Below are 20,922 nucleotides of genomic sequence, written 5' to 3'. Positions count from 1 at the left end.
GATATTGTTTGGGGATTTAATATGAAGTATAAGTATCTACTACAAAATGTGAGTTTCATCACGTGAGATGCCCACTACTACTTTGGTTCACTTACAATTACTTCTGGAGAATGAGACCAACCTAGACATTTGTTAATCTTATCAGTGTTCCAATTGCTCAAGCCATTCTGCACCCATATAACTCCTCTACCTGGTGGCTTTTAATGTGTTTCTTCCTTATCTCAGGGAGGGAAGGGAAAGCCTATGCAAAGAAGAATTGTGTCATGGAAGGTCACAGTTATTTAAAGCACTCCCAGGTGAGAGCCAAACACAAGCTGTGGATCTAATAAAAATGCAAAAGCAATCACACCAACACTATTCGGCAAATTTTAATCTGGATGAAATCACAGCAAATTGTTGCCAATGCCTAGCTCCCCTCCATGTCTCTCAATTTGCCTTGCTCTCTCCCTTCAGCTTTCTGGGTTCCCTCTCTAAGGCTCTCTCTGCTGCTTATCTTGCTAACACTCATACCCTCCTATCCCACCAAGCTCCTGGACTATTCTATATTAACATAACAATCCTGTGCCTGCATTTGTAACGTTTGCTCCCCAGCTCTCCTCTCCCAGTGTGCATCATGTTGTCAGTATTCACGGGCCGAAGGTAGACTGTGGAAAGTCATGCTAAACATGAACCAGCATAATATTTTCCTGATTGGATGCATTTGTCGTTTCATCTGCTACTACAAATAAAGGCACAAATGCTAGAGCAGTCATATGTGACCATTTGTGCTCCAATGAGAATGGTATAATGGCTCACGTTTGTTCTGTGGTGTCTTTCCAAGATCTGTCTCTCAGGACCCTGGATAGTCAGTGTCCTTTCGGCATATTTTCTTTGAATGGAATATTTAAATAGGGTAAATATGGCCATTTTTTTCTTCCACTTACTGCTGGCAGAACAAATAAGACCCTCCAAATTTATATGCCCAATTACTTTTAGGTTAACAAGTTCTGAAGTGCTGTGGAAATGCTCCCCTAGAGTTTCATTGTGGGTTAATGGAGAATCATCCAGCCTTTCTTCAGGACTATTAGAATAATAAACACCAGGCAGTGCCATCAATTAGACATTTTGCCAGGACCATCACTCAAGTGGATAAGTAATTCAGTCAATTCCCCAGGGAAAATTGGCCGCAATGATCTCTGCTTTTTGCCAAGACCCGGGTGAGAGACAGGGAAGCATTATTCTTCCAGGGATACAAGGTGGAGCCCGTGGGAGAGGCTCTCACAAGGCCTAGAGCTGGAGACGTGGCGTAAGAAGGATAAAGAGGAGGTGCTGATGCTGGCAAGGGGGATCCTGCTCTTACTTTTTAGGACAAATAAAGTCAACCGACACAGTTCTCTCCTCTGAATTACAAAACAAAATACAGGAAAACCTCACTATTGCAGAGCAAATGCATATGAACATGTTTGTGGGTCTTTGGGGAGTGGTGGGGGAAGAGATTCTAGTTTGAGTATGTAGAAAATAAAGAAAAAAACTGAATTTTAATATACTTTTAAGGCAGTTTTATATCTTTCAAATACATACAGTGGATGGAAATAGAATGGCATTTTCTAATAGAGGTCTTTAGGCACCCGTTTTTTGGTTTGTTTTTTTCCACACACATAAGGATGACTTATAAGTAGTGTGTCAATTAATTGCTTATAAATAGTACTTCTCAGGTGCCAGAGGAACCTTGAAAACAATTGTTTCTTCAAAGTGTTTTAAATATGTTTCTAGCATACTTATGTATACCATGAATTATTTGGGAAACCTTTTCTCTATTGTAAGCATAAATATAAAATTCAGTTTAGTTCTAATAATAATTGTCAAAAAATTTTATGTGATACTGTCTGATATATTTTGTTGCTGGATAACTAGTACTCCACAAACTTAGTTGCCATTATAAAGAAACAGCTACTTTATAGCAATGAATTTTTATTCCTAGAGACAGTAATAAATAGAAAAACCATCCAAAGGCTGATAGAGTGCTTTGACATTTCCAGTCCTAAAACTGAATTTTTTTTCTAATCATTACTATAAGGTCACATTTTAAACCAAAGACCAGAACTGGCGTGTGTGTGTGTGTGTGTGTGTGTGTGTGTATGTGTATGTGCCAACTATTTGCCTGTTTCACAAATAATGAAGCCATTGGCAATTGCCCATTTTGTTAGTGAGCTAAACTTCATAAACAATGTAGTATTGATACAAAAGATCGAAATTTTGAATTTTTATTCAAATTTTATTGATCTTAATGTGTATATGAACACATACACGTGCACATTTTCTTGTCAACATTTAATTATTGAGAGATCAAATAAGACAATGTATTTTTCCCTCCCTTGGGGATGAAAGGTAAGGTAACATTCCCATTGTACTGAGAAAACAGGAGCTTTGAATGGTTTTGTATTCTTAGCATAGGCATGGTGTTTCAGACAAGAATTCCAAAAGCAAACGAAGAATGTTTCTAAGTCTTTCAAAAAGAAACAAGACAATAATTTTTTTTTTCATTCAACAGTAATTTATTGAGCGCTTCCCAATTTGCCTGACTGCATTGTAGGCACTGCAGATATATCAGTGAATAAAATAATGCACTTGCCATCATGAAGCTAGCATTCAAGTACCTCTTTATTCTTTTCTAGCCTTTAACTACCTAATTATGATAGCATACTACACTTATATTCTTTACAATTTGCAATACATTTTTACATGCATTATTTCATTTCAGTTTTGATTATCACAAGAATCATATGAATTAGACAATATGTTACTAGCTCCAATATGCAGGTAAGTAAACTGAGACTCAGTGAGGTTAATTAATTTTTGCAAGTTTTTGCAGCTTGTTAAGAGAGCCAACACTCCCAGAACTTCTAATTCCACATTTGGGTTCTTCCAAATACAGCAAATATTCTGCTATTTCTTCACACAAGCAAAGAGGAGCATGTTCAGGGTTATTTATCTTTTAATCTCACCTCAAGCTTGTAGTGGATTTTGCACTTGGAAACGGCAGGTTTTGATTCTATATTTACAATGCACTTGTTTTCCTCTTACTACCCTACCCCCCTGCCAGTCTTCTATCCCACAATTTCCAAAATGGCACAGCTATTCAAGTTGTCTTTCTATCTGGGCCCACATTTTTCACCATCATTCTGTCTTCTTGGAATGAGAGCTTGTCCATATGGAAATGCCTTCAGTTCCAAATAATTTAGGAGAAGCATCTCTAGCACTAGGATGTCAGCAAGAATTCATCACATCAAAACTCAAGAGTCCCCAATTGGTGACATTCTGCTTCTCTGTTCAAAGGGACTTAAAATAATGTCTGAAGAGAGTCTTTTGAGAAGACAACCTTGGGTGCTTATGTTTTAAAGCTAGCATTTCCACAGTAACACTGACATTATGAATACAGGATGGAAACTTCACTTTATTGCTTAAGGCTGTTATTTGAAACTATCCCAGATTTAATATATCTAGAATCCACTTCATCTCCCTGGCTTTATTATTTCCACACAGTAAACCTTAGCATTTATTTAGGTGGCAGGTAACATTATTCCTTCTAAGAACTAGATCTCCTTCCCAAGGGTTATGCCAACCTAGATGTCTTAGATATTGCATTTTGGGAGCTTCTGATTTTCCTTAGATTCTAATCCGTGAATTTAAAAAAATGTAAGGATCTGAAAGTACCAGATTTGAAGCCATCAGTACAACTTTCTCAAAATAGGGGCATGTTAAAAAAAAGAAACTAAAAATATTATTTTAGAAAAAAATTAATAAAGAAAAATTACCTTTGCCTGCTTTGAAGCATTTTCTGTTTTTTTGTCTCCCCTTAAAACTCAGTGGCAGGTTTCCTAGGCTTCCTGAAATAGGCCCCAAGAGTGACACAGTGGAAAACTCCCCACTTGATTACAGCATGTTCTTTTTATGTTAAATGGCTGACAGTGCCATTAAGCATTGTGCCTTGTGTTATGAGCACAGCTAGATCTGAAGCTAAAATGCTGGACTCCTGGGCAGCTGGTAATTTCATCCTAAACCCAGGCAGCTAAACAATAACGAATAATGTGTCCATCGTTTGATCTGCTTTCAATGAAAGACCTGGTACTCTACAGTGGAACATGCAGCAAGATTCTAACACTTTTTTCTTAACCAAATCCTCCCCTTTAGCTTTCTCTACTGTGGAAGAAAAACAACCAACAGGGTAGTTTGTTGTTGTTGTTGTTGTTGTTGTTGTTGTTTTTCCCTAGAAGAGGGGTCTAGAAGTAATTTTGAAATTTGTTTTTAAATGTTTGGTGTGATTAAGCAAGACAGAAACTGGACAAACAACAACACAATTTACCTATTTATTTGTTTATATGTGCCCTAATTTTTTGTGGCATATATGAATAGATTTAACAGAAATTTCTATAACCCCATGGCATTTTCTATAAGGATAATGAGTAGATGAGACCACCTGGTGCTGATAGTATTCTCAAGGGCTCACGCTGAAGGAGATAAAAGGCATAGCTTAGAAGACTTGATGGCCATATTTCATAATTGTAAATCATTTACCTAGCTTTAAAAATCACAAAATGAGAAACTAGGACGTAAGAGTAGATACGATTGTCACACTTGATCATGCTATTTTTTTCTTTCAATATCTAATTAGAAAAAAATTTTTTTTTGCGACAGGATCTTCTCACTCTTTCACCCAGGCTGGTGTGCAGTGGCACAATCAGGGCTCACTGCAGCCATAAACTCCCAGGTTCAGGTGATCTTCCCACCCCTCAGCCTTTCTAGTAGCTGGAGCCATAGGCACACAACCCCATGCCAGACTAATTTTTCTAATTTTTGTTGAGACAGGGTCTCAGTATGTTGCCCAGGCTGGTCTTGACCTCCTGGGCTCAAGCAATACAGCCACTTCAGCCTCCAAAAGTGCTGGGATTACAGGAATGGACCATCATGCCCGGCCTAGAAAGCTCCTCTTAACATGACCCTTTTCCATATTTAATCCTAGTTTTTGGCAGACACCTGAAGTTTAGACTTGTGTCCCTGTCCAAAAGTATGTTTAATCTGAAAGTCACAGAATTTTATATGCAAATACAGTTACACCTACTTTATATATAAGTCAGGTATATAGTGGTTAGGAGCATAAACTAAGAGTTAGACTTCATATTCTGCCACGTACGTCACACTTAGCAAGTTATACTTACCCCACTGTGTCTCAGTTTCCCTGTTTATAAAGTGAGGATGGGAAGAGTAACTAAATCATAATGGTGTTGTGGATATTAAATGTATTAATTTATATAAAGAACTGGGAGCAGTGTCTGGCATATACCAAATATCATATCTGTGTTTGCTCCTGTAGTGATGGCTTGATTATGGTTATTTTTGTTATTTTATGGTAATTGACATTTTTTCTGACTTCCAGGTGTGTGTTTTATATTTTAAAACCTTAGTGCCTCCCTTCAGGTTTATTTTCTTTGTCCCTTTTCTTTTTGATGGTTTTAAGACTGGCGGGTAGAAGGGCGGGGAGCAGTAGGGCTTGAGAAACTGCTGGGGTAGTATTGCTGGAAAAGTAGCCAAAAACTGTATTAAAAAATTAAAAAGCCATTGCTGCTTATTTCTGAGATTTTCATTCCGGATAGACGTTGTTGTATCTGATCATTGGTCCAGTAATGTAAAGGTGCCCTTGAATGGAAACTGAGCAGCTCCCTGACAATGGTGATCTTCTGAGGGAACCAGGGAGTCAGCATTCCCACAAACTTTAGGGAGGAGTCTGCATGCCTCATCATCTCAAAGCATATCTCCATACCCTCATAATAAAACTCCCATTTCCTTTTTCTTCCTCCTTATTTTTCCTTCCTCTCTTCTTGCTTTCTCCCAGCAATCTTTTGTACTTGCTTCTGAGCTTGTAGATTTTGAACGCTACCCTATGACACCTGGGGGCTGTAAGAAACTCAGGGCTGCGAATGGGTATGCTTTGCTTCTAACATCTCTCGTAGCTGCTTATTCCATTTCTAGAAATGATCAGCACAGCCTGGTTTTTCTCTATTCTCATATCCCTCAATTTCAAAGGAGGCGTTTTATCAACACTCCAGTCTCTTCTCGCAGCTCAGTCTTCGCGAAGTTTAAGGGAAGACCACAAAAACAGATCTTTTGCTAAGCTTCTCAAATCCTTCCAGTTTAACTATATTGCTTTCTCTCACTTAGAGGGCTCTTCCAGAGTCTCAGAGTTTGGTGGAAGGGATAGAGAAAGAAATAAATTGCTGTATCATCCAAGTCTTTTCTTTCTCTCACATACCTTAATCTTTAGGTTTTAAACTTAGTGTTTAGCATCTTTATTTTTCCATCATTGCTCTGACAATCTTTTTCATTGGTGTATGTCAGCCCATGTTGTGCACCTGGAATGCAGGTAGTTGGACAGAGAAAATAATGTGCTGATAGTGAATCAAATTTTATTCTGCCACCAAAAACTCCATATAATCAGCACAAAGTAGGAAAAAGGGATTTGTGTATTTTCCTACTTGTCACATTTATAACAAATTTCCTAAGTCTCCAGAAATAGCTGTCTTAAACATAATTCCAAGATTTAAATAAGTTCTGCCAAACTTTAAAATTTTGGCATAGATATTCATTTGGGATAGAACCCCATTTAAAACTAACAGTCCCAACAAAATCGATCATTTGTGGCAAAATTTTGAGCATCTATTACAGACTAGCATCTATGTTGATTACTTTTACTTTGCCTCTTGTTTTTATTCATTTCAAACTATTTATATGAAGCTATACTAGGTGTCAGCTACAGTTCCAAAAGCTGGAGACAGCATAGGCTGGAGATAGAATATTCTACTGGGGGAAATACATAATAAGTACATTTGCAACCTAAATAATTTCTGCAAATAGATCACTAAAGCAAATAAGCTAGAGTTATAGGACTGGTGTGGCAGCAACTTTGGGTGATGATATGGCTTGGATGTGTGTCCTTTCCAAATCTATGTTAAAATGTGATCTCCAATGTTAGAGATGGGGCTTAGTGGGAAGTATTTAGTTCATGGGAACAGATCTCTCATGAATAACTTGGTGCTGTCCTCACAGTAATGAGTGGGTTCTCACTCTATGAGTTCACACAAGATCTGGTTGTTTAAAAGAGCTTGGCACTTCCTCCCCCTGTCTCTTGCTCCTTCTCTTACCATGTGACATGCCTTCTCCCCCTTTGCCTTCTGCTATGACTGTAGGCTTCCTGAGCCCCTCACCAGGAGCAGATACTGGCACTACATTTCTTATAGAGTTTGCAGAATTTTGAGCCAAAATAAACCTTTCCATTTTCTTTATAAATTACCCAGCCTCTGGTATTTCTTTATGCAATGCAAAATTGACTAATACAGAAAATTGGTAATGTGGAGCGGGGTGTTACTCTAAAGATACCTGAAAATGTGGAAGTGGCTTTGGAACTGGGTAACAGGCAGAAGTTGGAAGAATGTGGAGGGCTCAAAAGAATACAGGAAGACAAGGGAAAGCTTGGAACTTTACTTAGAGACTTTGTAAGTGGTTGTGAACAAAGTGCTAATAGGAATACGGACTGTGAAGGACTGGCTGATGAAGTCTCAGTTGGAAATGAGGAATGTATTGGGAACTGGAGCAAATGTCACCCTTGTTACACCCAAGCAAAGAAGTTGGCTGTACTGTGTCCATGCACGAGGACTTTGTGGAAGGTTGAACTTAAGAGTAATGATGATCGTGCCACTGCACTCCAGCCTGGGTGACAGAGCAAGACTCTCTGCCTCAAAAAAAAGAGTAATGATGTAGGGTATCTGGAGGAAGAAATTTCTAAGCATCAAAGCATTCATTAAGTGGTATGGCTGCTTCTTACAGCCTGTGATCAGATATGAGAGTTAAGAAATAATTTAAAGTTGGAATTTATAAGGTAAAAGGAAGAAAAATGTAAAAAATTGAAAAATCTGCCACCTGGTAAGGTGATAAGGAAGGATAGAGCTTTTTCAGGAGAGGAATTGAAGCAGCTGTGAAGCAACCACATCCTAGAGAAATTGACTAAAGGAGAACAAAGTGCTAGTAGCCAGGACAATAGCAAAAAGGCCTTCAAGGCAATTCAGAAAGATTTCTACCAGGCTACTCCTACCATCACAGGCCCAGAGTCCTGGGAGGAAAGAATGGCTTCAGGGGCCAGGTCCATGGCAGGACTGCCATGGTCAGCCTCAGGATACTGTTCCCCATATCCCAGCCACTCTGGCTCCAGCCTTGGCTCAAAGAGTCCCAGGTAAAGCTTGGGCCACAGCTCTGGAGGACTCAAGCCAGATGCCTCAGTAGCTTCCATGTGGTGTTAAGTCTGCAGTTGCACAGAGTGCAAGAGTGAAGGAAGCTTGGCAGCTTCCAACTAGATTTTCAGAGGTTGTGTGGAAAAGCCTAGGTGCCCAGACAGAAGACTCCTACAGGGGCAGAGCCCCCACAGAAAGACTCTGTTAGGGCAGTGCTGAAGATAAATGTGGGGTTGGAGCCCCCAAACAGAATCCCCATCAGCGCACTGCCTAGTGGAGCTGTGGGAAGGTGGCCCCTGCCGTCCAAACCCAAGAACGGTAGAGCCACCAATAATTTGCACTCTGAGACTGAAAAACCTGCAGGCACTCAACTCCAACCCATGACAGCAGTCATAGGGGCTGCACCAAGGAAAGCGATAGGTACAGAACTGCCTATGGCCTTAGGAGCCCACCCCTTGCACCCGTGTCGTGTGCCCAGGATGCAGGACATGGAGTCAATGGATATTATTTTAGAGCTTTCAGATTTAAATGACTTCCCTTCTGGGTTTCAGACTTGCATGGCGTCTGTTGTCCCTTTCTTTGGCTGATTTCTCCCATTTGGAATGGGAATATTTACCCAGTGCCTATACCATCATTCTATCTTGAAAGTGAATAACTTGTTTTTTGATTTTTTAGGCTCATAGGTGGAACTAACATGCCTTGAGTCTCAGATGAGATTTTGGACTTTTCAGTTGATGCTGAAATGAATTGAGACTTTGGGGACTATTGGGAAGGGATGATTAGATTTTGCAATGTGAGAAGGACATGAGATTTAGGAGACCAAGGTCACAATGATATGGTTTGGATGTTTGTCCTCTCCAAATCTCATGTGGGAATGTGACTTCCAATGTTGGAGGTGGGCCTATGGAAGGTGTTTGGGTTATGAGGGCAGATCCCTCATGAATGGCTTGGAGATGTCTGCACAGTAATGAGTGAGTTTTCACTCTGTGAGTTCATGCAAGATCTCATTGTTTAAAAGAGCTTGGCACCTCCCTCTCTCCCTTGCTGCACTCTGGCCATGTGATACACCCACTTCTGCTTCATCTTCTAGTATGACTGTAAGATTCCAGAGAACCACACCAGAAGCAGATGCTGGCACCACACTTCTTCTACAGCCTACAGAACCATTAGCTCAAATAAATGTCTTTTCTTTATAAATTACCCAGCCTTGGCTATTCCTTTATAGTAATGCAAAACAGACTAATATAGGTAATGAGAGGAAAACTGTCTGAAGAGGTGGCTTTGGGATTTCCCTGAATGGTGAGAAGGATATGGCTTTATAGCAATCTGAAGGAAGAACATTCCTAGCAGAAGAGATGCTACCCACTCTTTCTCTCTGCAGCCCTAAATGTGGCCACTAATATTTCAATTTTATTGATATCGACAACTCAGTGGTTTTAGGAAATTTGCCCATGTTTACACAGGTAATGAGTAGAAGACCTAAAATTTGAACAAAGTTCTGTTTGGCTACAAAGCTATTTTAAATAAGATATACTGCCTTTTGTTAGAAAAGCCAGACTACTCATCCTTAGATGATGGAAGAAATATTTACTCCGTCTTCTTTATTAAGTCAGAACCATTTCCTGTAGATTATTCCACATTAGGGATACTTTATTTACTTGCTTCCTTCATTTAGAAGTCCTGTTGATAAAGAGCTGTCAGAAGATGCAAGTTATTAAAAGAACAGAAACCAGGAATTCCTCTTGGGAGTCAACAATTATTTTGACTCTCTTTCTGTAAACCTTTCTCAGATTTTGAGTATCTTTAGCAGGCCTGCAAGGGATATTCTCCTGGCAGGTTGTACCTGTGATAAATTGAAGAACTCCACAAAACCATCCACATAGCCAGGTGTTTAATAGCTCCGTCACTTCAATGCCCCATTGGGGTCACTTTAGGTTCTATTTTCCTTTCCTCCCATCAAGAGTAACATGGGGTCTTAATAAGACTTGGAAACAATTTTGATATCAAAAACTAAGAGACAGCTCTACTTATAATAAGCTTTAATGTTAGGATATCTGCAGCACCTGCAGTGCTATGGCCGGAAATGACAGTTTTATTATCTTTTCCTTTGAAACTGATAAATTGGTCCTGGCTAAGGGCAGCCTTTTTGGCTGGCACCTTAAAAAAACTCAAGGAAAAAGTAACTGACTATCACTGGAGTTATTTAAAGCTCTATAGAAAATTCTAATAGACAAAATTTCACATGGTTCTTGTCACTAAGTGCTAAGTCCCAGACCAAATGAAAACGGACATTGTGTGTGTGTGTGTGTGTCAGAGAGAGAGAGGAGAGATACTGAGACCAATAGTGTATATTTAGGTTTGGGTTCACTTTTGATTTTGTCAATTGAACAGTTTCACTAACTTTAACAAATCAAACATTATCTACATATAGCAGGCTGCAATTATTGTTTATCACAGTCATATCCATAATTAAGATCATTAACAAAACAAAACCCTATAAGAGCATTTTAACAATGTCACATTATTTTTGAATACTATTAGGTACTTTTAAAAAATACTATTAGATTTTATTTATTTGTTTTATTTAATTTTTCCAGCTTTATTGCGGTATAATTGAAAAATAACAATTTACATATTAAAGGTGTATAATGTGAGCCTTTGATATACATTGTGCAATGATTATCACAAGCAAGCTACCTAACATATACATCACTTCACATAATTACCTTTTTTGTGTGTGGTGAGAACATTTGTCTGTCTACTCTCTTAACAATTTTCAAGTATACAATAAGCATCATTAACTACAGTTACCATACTGTACATTAGATTTTCTGAACCATTCAATCATGCACAACTGAGACTTTGTACCCTTTAACCAACATCTCTCCATTCCCACTCCCCCACCCTGGCACCTAGCAACCATCGTGTTATTCTCTGCTTCTATAAGTTTGACTTCTATAGGTTCCACATAAGTGAAATCATACAGTATTATATAGCTTGTCCAAGAGTGATTTATCCCTGTGGTGCAAAGATGGTTTGACATATGCAATTCAGTAAGTGTGACATACCACATGTATAGAATGAAGGATAAAAACTATATGTTCATCTCAATACATGCACACAAAGCACTTAACAATTTTTAATATGCATTCATGATAAAAACTCAACAAATTAGGTGTAGAAAGACTACTTCAACATAATTAAATCCATATGTAACAGGTTCACAGTTAACATAATGAGGTGAATAGCTGAAAATGTTTCTTCTAATATCAGGAACAAGACAATGATACCCATCTTGTCACTTCTATTCAACATAGTACTGGAAGTCCTAGCCAGAACAATTAGGCAAGACAAAGAAATAAAAGCCATCCAGTCAGAAAGGGAGAAGTAAAATTGTCTCTGTTTGCAGATGACATAGTCTTATAAATAGAAAACTGTAAAGAATCTACCAGAAGCCTCTTAGAACTAATAAATAAATTCAGTAAATTTGCAAGATACCAAATTAAATACAAAAATCAGTTGCCTTGCTATACACTAGCAACAAACTCTCCAAAAAAGAAATTAACAACCCCATTTATAATAGCACTAAAAAGAACACAATACTTAGGAAAATATTAACCTAGGAGGTGATAGATTTATGAATTAAAAACCGTATAACAATGATGAAAGAAACTGAAGAAGAGACAGTGGAAAAATATCATTTTGTTCATAGATTAGAAGAATAAAAAATGCTCATACTATTCAAAGTGATCTACAGATTCAATGTAATCCTTGACAAAATTCCAATGGTATTTTTCACAGAAGTAGGCAAAACAATCCTAAAATTAATATAGAACCACACAAGAAACAATAGTCAGGGTAATCTCAAGCAAGAAGAACAAATCTGGAGCCATTGTACTACCTGATTTCAAAATGTATTACAAAGCTATCATAATCAAACAGTATGGTACTGGCATGAAAACAGACATATAGCAGGGCACGGCTGGCTCACGCCTGTAATCCCAGCACTTTGGGAGGCTGAGGTAGGCGGATCACAAGGTCAGGAGATTGAGACCATCCTGGCGAACACGGTGAAACCCCATCTCTACCAAAAATACAAAAAAATTAGCCAGGTGTGGTGGCAGGCACCTGTAGACCCAGCTATTCGGGAGGCTGAGGCAGGAGAATGGCGTGAACCCAGGAGGTGGAGCTTGCAGTGAGGCAAGATCACGCCACTGCACTCCAGTCTGGGCGACAGAGCAAGATTCCATCTCAAAAAAAAAAAAAAAAAAGAAAAGAAAAGAAACAGACATATAGGCCGGGCACAGTGGCTCACACCTGTAATCCTAGCACTCTGGTCTGGAAGGCTGAGATGAGTGGATTGCCTGAGCTCAGGAGTTCGAGACCAGCCTGGGCAACACAGTGAAACCCCATCTCTACTAAAATACAAAAAATTAGCCAGGTGTGGCTGCATGCACCTGTAATCCCAGCTACTCAGGAGGCTGAGGAAGGAGAATTGCTTGAACCCAGGACGTGGAGATTGCACTGAGCCGAGATCATGCCACTGCACTCCAGCCAGGGCAATGGAGCAAAACTCCGTCTAAAAAAAAAAGGAAAGAAAGAAAAATAAGCAACAAACAAACAGAAAACAGACATATAGAGCAGTAGAGCACAACAGAAAGTGAAGAAATAAATCCACATATTTGTGGTCAGTTGACCTTTGACAAAGTTGCCAAGAACATACAATGAGGAAAGAATAGTGTCTTCAATAATTGGTGTTGGAAAAACTGGATATCCAAATTGGACCTTTATTTTATACCATATAAAAATCAACTCAAAAAAGATTAAGTAATTAAATGTAAGGCTGAAAACTATTGAACAATTAGAAGAAAACACAGGGAAACGCTTCTTGACATTAGATTGGACAATTAATTTTTGTATATCTCTTCAAAAGCACAAGCAACAAAAGCAAAAATACATAAATAAGATTTCTTCAAACTAAAAAGCTTCAGTACAGCTTAATTGTTGTTAATTCAACAATTAGCAAAGTGAAGAGACAATCTATGGAATGGGAAGATATATTTGCAAACTCTACATCCAATAAGGAGATAACACAAAATACACAGGAAACTGTCATAACTTAATAACAAGAAAACAACCCAACAAAAATATGAGCAAAGGACTTGAATAGATATTTATCAAAAGAAAAAATACAAATGTCTAACTGGTATATTAAAAAATATGCTCAACTTTACTGACTATTAGGGAAATATAAATCAAAACCACAATAAGAAATCACCTCAGATCTGTTAAAATGAATGTTATCAAAAATAAAAAAGATAACAAATACTGGGGAGGGTGTTGAGGAAAGGGAACCCTTTACACTATCAATGGGAGTGTAAATTGATGTAGCCATTATGGAAAATAATATGGAATTCCCTCAAAAACTAAAAATAGCACTGTCCTATGATCCAACAGTCTCACTCTGGGTATATAACCAAATAAATTAAGTTAGTATTCGTATCTCAAAGAGATATCTACACTTCCACATTTGTTGTAGCATTACTTACAATAGCCAAGATATGGAAACAAACCAAGTGTCCATCAATGGACAAATAGATAAAGAAAATGTGGTGTGTGTGTGTGTGTGTGTTTGTGTGTGTGTGTGTGTAACAGGATACTATTCAGCCTTAAAATGGAAGGAAATCCTGTCATTGTCATGGATGAACCTGGAGAATATTACACTAAGTGAAACAAGCGTTGCATCCCAGGGATGAAGCCCACTTGATCATGGTGGATAAGCTTTTTGATGTGCTGCTGGATTCGGTTTGCCAGTATTTTATTGAGGATTTTTGCATCGATGTTAATCAGGGATATTGGTCTAAAATTCTCTTTTTCTGTTGTGTCTCTGCCAGGCTTTGGTATCAGAATGATGCTGGCCCCATAAAATGAGTTAGGGAGGATTCCCTCTTTTTCTATTGATTAGAATAGTTTTGGAAGGAATGGTACCAGCTGCTCCTTGTACCTCTGGTAGAATTCGGCTGTGAATCCATCTGGTTCTGGACTTTTTTTGGTTGGTAAGCTATTAATTATTGCCTCAATTTCAGAGCCTGTTATTGGTCTATTCAGAGATTCAACTTCTTCCTGGTTTAGTCTTGGGAGGGTATATGTATCGAGGAATTTATCCATTTCTTCTAGATTTTCTAGTTTCTTTCCATAGAGGTGTTTATAGTATTCTCTGATGGTAGTTTGTATTTCTGTGGGATCGGTGGTGATATCCCCTTTATCATTTTTTATTGCATCTATCTGATTCTTCTGTCTTTTCTTCTTTGTTAGTCTTGCTAGCGGTCTATCAATTTTGTTGATCTTTTCAAAAAACCAGCTCCTAGATTGATTGATTTTTTGAAGGGTTTTTTGTGTCTCTATTTCCTTCAGTTCTGCTCTGATCTTAGTTATTTCTTGCCTTCTGCTAGCTTTTGAATGTGTTTTCTCTTGCTTCTCTAGTTCTTTTAATTGCAAGGGTGGTTCAACATATGCAAATCAATAAACGTAATCCAGCATATAAACAGAACCAATGACAAAAACCACATGATTATCTCAATAGATGCAGAAAAGGCCTTTGATAAAATTCAACAACCTTCATGCTAAAAACTCTCAATAAATTAGGTATTGATGGGACGTATCTCAAAATAATAAGAGCTATCTATGACAAACCCACAGCCAATATCATACTGAATGGGCAAAAACTGGAAGCATTCCCTTTGAAAACTGGCACAAGACAGGGATGCCCTCTCTCACCACTCCTATTCAACATAGTGTTAGAAGTGTTGGCCAGGGCAATCAGGCAGGAGAAGGAAATAAAGGGTATAAAATTATGAAAAGAGGAAGTCAAATAGTCCCTGTTTGCAGATGACATGATTGTATATCTAGAAAACTCCATTGTCTCAGCCCCAAATCTCCTTAAGCTGATAAGCACTTCAGCAAAGTCCCAGGATACAAAATCAATGTGCAAAAATCACAAGCATTCTTATACACCAATAACAGACAAACAGAGAGCCAAATCATGTGTGAACTCCCATTCACAATTGCTTCAAAGAGAATAAAATACCTAGGAATCCAACTTACAAGGGATGTGAAGGACCTCTTCAAGGAGAACTACAAACCACTGCTCAATGAAATAAAAGAGGATACAAACAAATGGAAGAACATTCCATGCTCATGGGTAGGAAGAATCAATATCATGAAAATGACCATACTGTCCAAGGTAATTTATAGATTTAATGCCAGCTCTATGAAGCTACCAATGACTTTCTTCACAGAATTAGAAAAAACTACTTTAAAGTTCATATGGAATCAAAAAAGAGCCTGCATCACCAAGTCAATCCTAAGCCAAAAGAACAAAGCTGGAGGCATCATGCTACCTGACTTCAAAATATACTACAAGGCTACAGTAACCAAAACAGCATGGTAATGGTACCAAAACAGAGATATAGACCAATGGAACAGAACAGAGCCCTCAGAAATAATGCCGCATATCTACAACTATCTGATCTTTGACAAACCCGACAAAAACAAGAAATAGGGAAAGGATTCCCTATTTAATAAATGGTGCTGGGAAAACTGGCTAGCCATATGTAGAAAGCTGAAACTGGATCCCTTCCTTACACCTTATACAAAAATTAATTCAAGATGGATTAAAGACTTACATGTTAGACCTAAAACCATAAAAACTCTAGAAGAAAACCTAGGCAATACCATTCAGGACATAGGCATGGGCTAGGACTTCATGTCTAAAACACCAAGAGCAATGGCAACACAAGCCAAAATTGACAAATGGGATCTGACTAAACTAAAGAGCTTCTGCACAGCAAAAGAAACTACCATCAGAGTGAACAGGCAACCTACAGAATGGGAGAAAAATTTTGCAATCCACTCATTTGACAAAGGGCTAATATCCAGAATCTACAATGAACTCAAACAAATTTACAAGAAAAAAACAAACAACCCCATCAACAAGTGGGTGAAGGATATGAACAGACACTTCTCAAAAGAAGACATTTATGCAGCCAAAAGACACATGAAAAAATGCTCATCACTGGCCATCAGAGAAATGCAAATCAAAACCACAGTGAGATACCATCTTACACCAGCTAGAATGGTGATCATTAAAAAGTCAGGAAACAACAGGTGCTGGACAGGATATGGAGAAATGGGAACACTTTTACACTGTTGGTGGGACTGTAAACTAGTTCAACTGTTGTGGAAGTCAGTGTGGCAATTCCTCAGGGATCTAGAACTAGAAATATCATTTGACCCAGCCATCCCATTACTGGGTATATACCCAAAGGATTATAAATCATGCTGCTATAAAGACACATGCACATATATGTTTATTTCGACACTATTCACAATAGCAAAGGCTTGGAACCGACCCAAATGTCCAACAAGGATAGACTGGATTAAGAAAATGTGCACATATACACCATGGAATACTATGCAGCCATAAAAATGATGAGTTCATGTCCTTTTTAGGGACACGGATGAAGCTGGAAACCATCATTCTTAGCAAACTATCACAAGGACAAAAAACCAAACACCGCATGTTCTCACTCATAGGTGGGATTTGAACAATGAGAACACTTGGACACAGGAAGGGGAACATCACACTCCAGGGACTGTTGTGGGGTTGGGGGAGGGGGGAGGGATAGCTTTAGGAGAAATACCTAATGTTAAATGACGAGTTAATGGGTGCAGCACACCAACATGGCACATGTATACATATGTAACAAACCTGCACGTTGTGCACATGGACCCTAAAACTTAAAAGTATAATAAAAAAATAGAGAGAGAGATTTAAAAAAAAAAAAGAAAGAAACCAGACACAGAAGTAGAAAGACTGAGTGTCAAACTATTAACAAGTTTAGCAACATTTCCTCTAACGATCAATGAACATGTTATTATTAATATTTCCCAAATTATCTAGAAATTCCTAATTGCAAACTTCAGAAATCCATCTCAAATTTGCTACGATGGTGAACATAAATGCTGTAATTTCATCAATAACCCATTTTTCCATGAATATTCAGCATGGTATGTTTGGAGATCCAGAGGCATATACGGGCTCTTGTGTGCACTGGCACTTTGCAGCTAAAAGAAGCTCCCCTTTACTTCATCTCTCACTTCTTGATTTCAAAATTAGAGTATTATTTGTGAAAATCCTCTGTCTCTTCTCTATATAGTTAAGCATGTAGGCTCAGATTCCTGGGCACAGCCTGTTTTTCAGACTATACTACCAATTATGTGGACAGAGATGAAGTGTGCTGTTTTTTTCTTTCTCTAACATGGTTCACCTGATTCCAACTTTTGTCATCATCACAAGTTGTTTCTGAAAGTTTTTTAGATACTATAATTTTTAATTTTGGATGAGAGATTTTGGAACTAAAAAGACTAAATATTGTCTCGTTTACTCAGTTACAGGTACAGAGCTGAGGCCTAGGGAGATAAAATTACAAAGATGAAGGGAAGTTGATTTAAGACTCAGGATTGGATTTTAATTTTCTTGAACCACTTGGTGCTTTTCTCACTATATCATGGTGCCTGTCCTAGTTGATCAGAAAGCTTACATTTTTAAAATAGAAGAGAATGGCAAGAAGGTGATGGAATATTCCATGGCTGACAAGGAATCCCAGCAATTCTCCCCAGGACCAGTAGCATCTGTACAATTAATCAGTTTTCTACACATAATATGAGTGTGCTTCTACTTGGAAGTTTTAGTTGATACTTATTATATTTGAGTTGCTTAGTCCTCAGAGTACTGAGGCTAATGAGCTACACCATCAAGAAATCAGGTGGAATTTAACTCCCGCCTGGAATTTCTTCACCCACCTGCGGAAGCCATGTTCTATCTGAATGAAGCACCACCCAAACAACAAATATTCTCTCATAACACCATGAGAATCAGAGGTGGCAAGACTTTGAATCCAGTCTCCACCACTTTTTGTCAAACTCTGAACTTGTTTCCATATCTGTAAAAAAATAATAATACAACTACATTTTAAGGAGTAAATGAGATAATTTATAAAAACTCAACACAGAAACTGGCACATATAGTCCAGTTGAAAATGGCATTTGACATGATTGTTACATTAATATGTCGCTCATATCTTAGATCAATAAATAATCAAGTATCACCCATGTTGAACTGGATGCAATATATATATATATAAATATATATATATTTAAGACAGGGTCTTGTTCTGTTCCCCAGGCTGGAATGCCGTGGTGCAATCATAGCTCACTGCAGCCTTGAATTCCCGGGCTCAAGCAGTCCTCCCTCCTCCGCCTCTCAAGTAGCTGGGACTACAGGTATGCACAATTAAGCTCTGCTAAGATGCAGGATTTCTTAATGTGGTAAATAAAGACAAGTTCTTCCTACTCACCAAGCTCACAAGTTCCTTGGTATTGGTCAGCTTCATGAAGCTGGTGAAACTCTGCAAAGGAAAATCAGGTTCTGTATCAACGATATGAAATTCCCAGATGTCCTTTTTAGTAGATTTTTTATTAAAATATCACTAGTAGTTATGTGCAGATATGTTTTTGGCATGATTATGGAAAAAATATATACTGATGTCTGATACACCTGGGTTGGATTCTGGAAAGATTAATTTACGTCCTTAAAGATAGTTCTTCACGTAGTATAAGGTTGCTGCAGCCTTCACCTAGGAAAAGGGTGAAACATCGTTCTTCTACCTCACCAAAGTTGTGTCAGTCATCTTATTTTCTGCTACTCAATCTTTATTTCCTCTTGTTCTCTAAGGAGGTCCGGCTTTATATTCGAGGCCCCTAGTTAACAGAAAAAACTAGATAGCCCCTAGATAGCAGAAAAAAACATGTAGTGTCTGCATTCCCCACTGGCCCCCCTGAACTGCTTGCTTGTTCTCATAGAAGCACTTGTCTGTCAAAGTTTCTCATATCAGTTGGGTTTTGTCTCAGCTCTGACCGACTCTACTCTTCCAAGACTTTTCTTGGAAACACTGAAGTCCTGTTGTCTTTTTTAAGTCAAAGCAAAAATTGCTAAGCATGTGGACTCATGCGATGTTTCCAAACAAAAACTGTAAAATCAATAATACATTCAAAACAATTTTCCGTTTCATATTTTTCATTTGAATGGGGCGAAATCCATTGCACATGAATATTCAGAAGTGAAATAAGGTCCGAAGAAGAGATCCTCAAATCCAGAAGCAAATATTTGTTATTTTCTAAATGAGCCCTTTCATTAAATCACTTCATACTGAGAATATTAATACTAGGTGGCAATATAAATGAGTTGGAACTTTAATATTTTTGTTTGTTTTTCTAGAATCACAAGTCTCAGTAATGTTAATAAGACTTGAGGCTGTCAATGAACATAACCCTGTTTAATGTAGTAAATTCAGATTCTGTCTGGCTCAATATATTATGTAAACTGCAACATTTGCAGCAGTGTCACGGGGAAGACCAAGTTGCACCAAACACTATGTGTTCCAATCTGTAAATATTTGGCGCTTTGGTCTTGAAGGTTGACATAGCAATGCAATCAATTAAACAAACAAGCTACAAGGGTACTATTGACTGGACGCACAGTGCTTTAGCAAATCTGGGCATTGGAGTGCATGTGTAAAAAAATTCCATCTTGCTCTTTCTCAGCCATTTATGTATTCAAAATAAGAGCTCAGTATAGTCTGTCTAATATACTACCATTCTCTATAGGCCAAATAAACTCTTACTTTAAAGGACTCCTCCTGACACTGCACTGCAACATACACTTAGTCTTACCTTGTTTATTAGTTCTTTCATATTTTTTCGATGATTAGCCTGTCTCCTCTTGAAGCTTGACCAGACTGTCTTGTTTATCACTTTGGTTGTTTTTTTCTTTTCATATGTATACATTGATTTTTCTGTAGCCAAAAGCATTGAATTAAGCACTCTTTTTCATTTTGATGTTCCTTACTGCCTCTGTGGACATGATCACATCATCAGTGATGTCTGTCAATCTTGGGAATAGAACTTACCTGAATAAAGGGGAGGAGGATCTTAGTGTCTTACATCCTACTCCTTGCACTCTGCAGAAGACAATGTAGAAGAAAAGGCTCTGAAACAGCATCTTGACCATTTACATCACATAACTAAACATTTTTATTAAGTTGTACATTTTGATTACAATGCACTGCTGTGTGTCCTTCCAAATAATATTATCTGAAAGCCAACTTGGGAGTGGAAGAAAGTTGCTAATAATAAAGGTTTTATTTGAAATTTATCCAGTGTTTTATGTTCTAGAAATATAACCGATTTTATCTCACTTTGACCAATAGAATGTGGCAAAAGTGATATCACATGACTTTTGGTAATACGCCACACAAATTACTGCAACTTTCATCTGGCTCTTATAGAACACTCAGTCTCAGGAGAATCTCATAGGAATCTATCATGCTGCTAGATAGACCCACAGAAATGCTATGTGTAGGGTTCCAGTCCACAGTATCAGTCCAGCCTACAGCCAGCTGTCAGCATCAGCTGCCGTCCATGTGTGTGAACCTTCTTAGATGTCCAGCCCATTTGAGTCTTCAAATGAATGCAGCCCCAGTTGACATCTGACTATAAGCCATGAGTGATCTCAGCAGAGAACCACCATTTAAGACTACTTGAC

The sequence above is a fragment of the Hylobates moloch genome, unplaced genomic scaffold (assembly GCF_009828535.3).
Source record: "Hylobates moloch isolate HMO894 unplaced genomic scaffold, HMol_V3 SCAFFOLD_22, whole genome shotgun sequence".
In the NCBI taxonomy this organism is placed as follows: Eukaryota; Metazoa; Chordata; class Mammalia; order Primates; family Hylobatidae; genus Hylobates; species Hylobates moloch.
Note: the sequence above shows the minus strand (reverse complement) of the source record.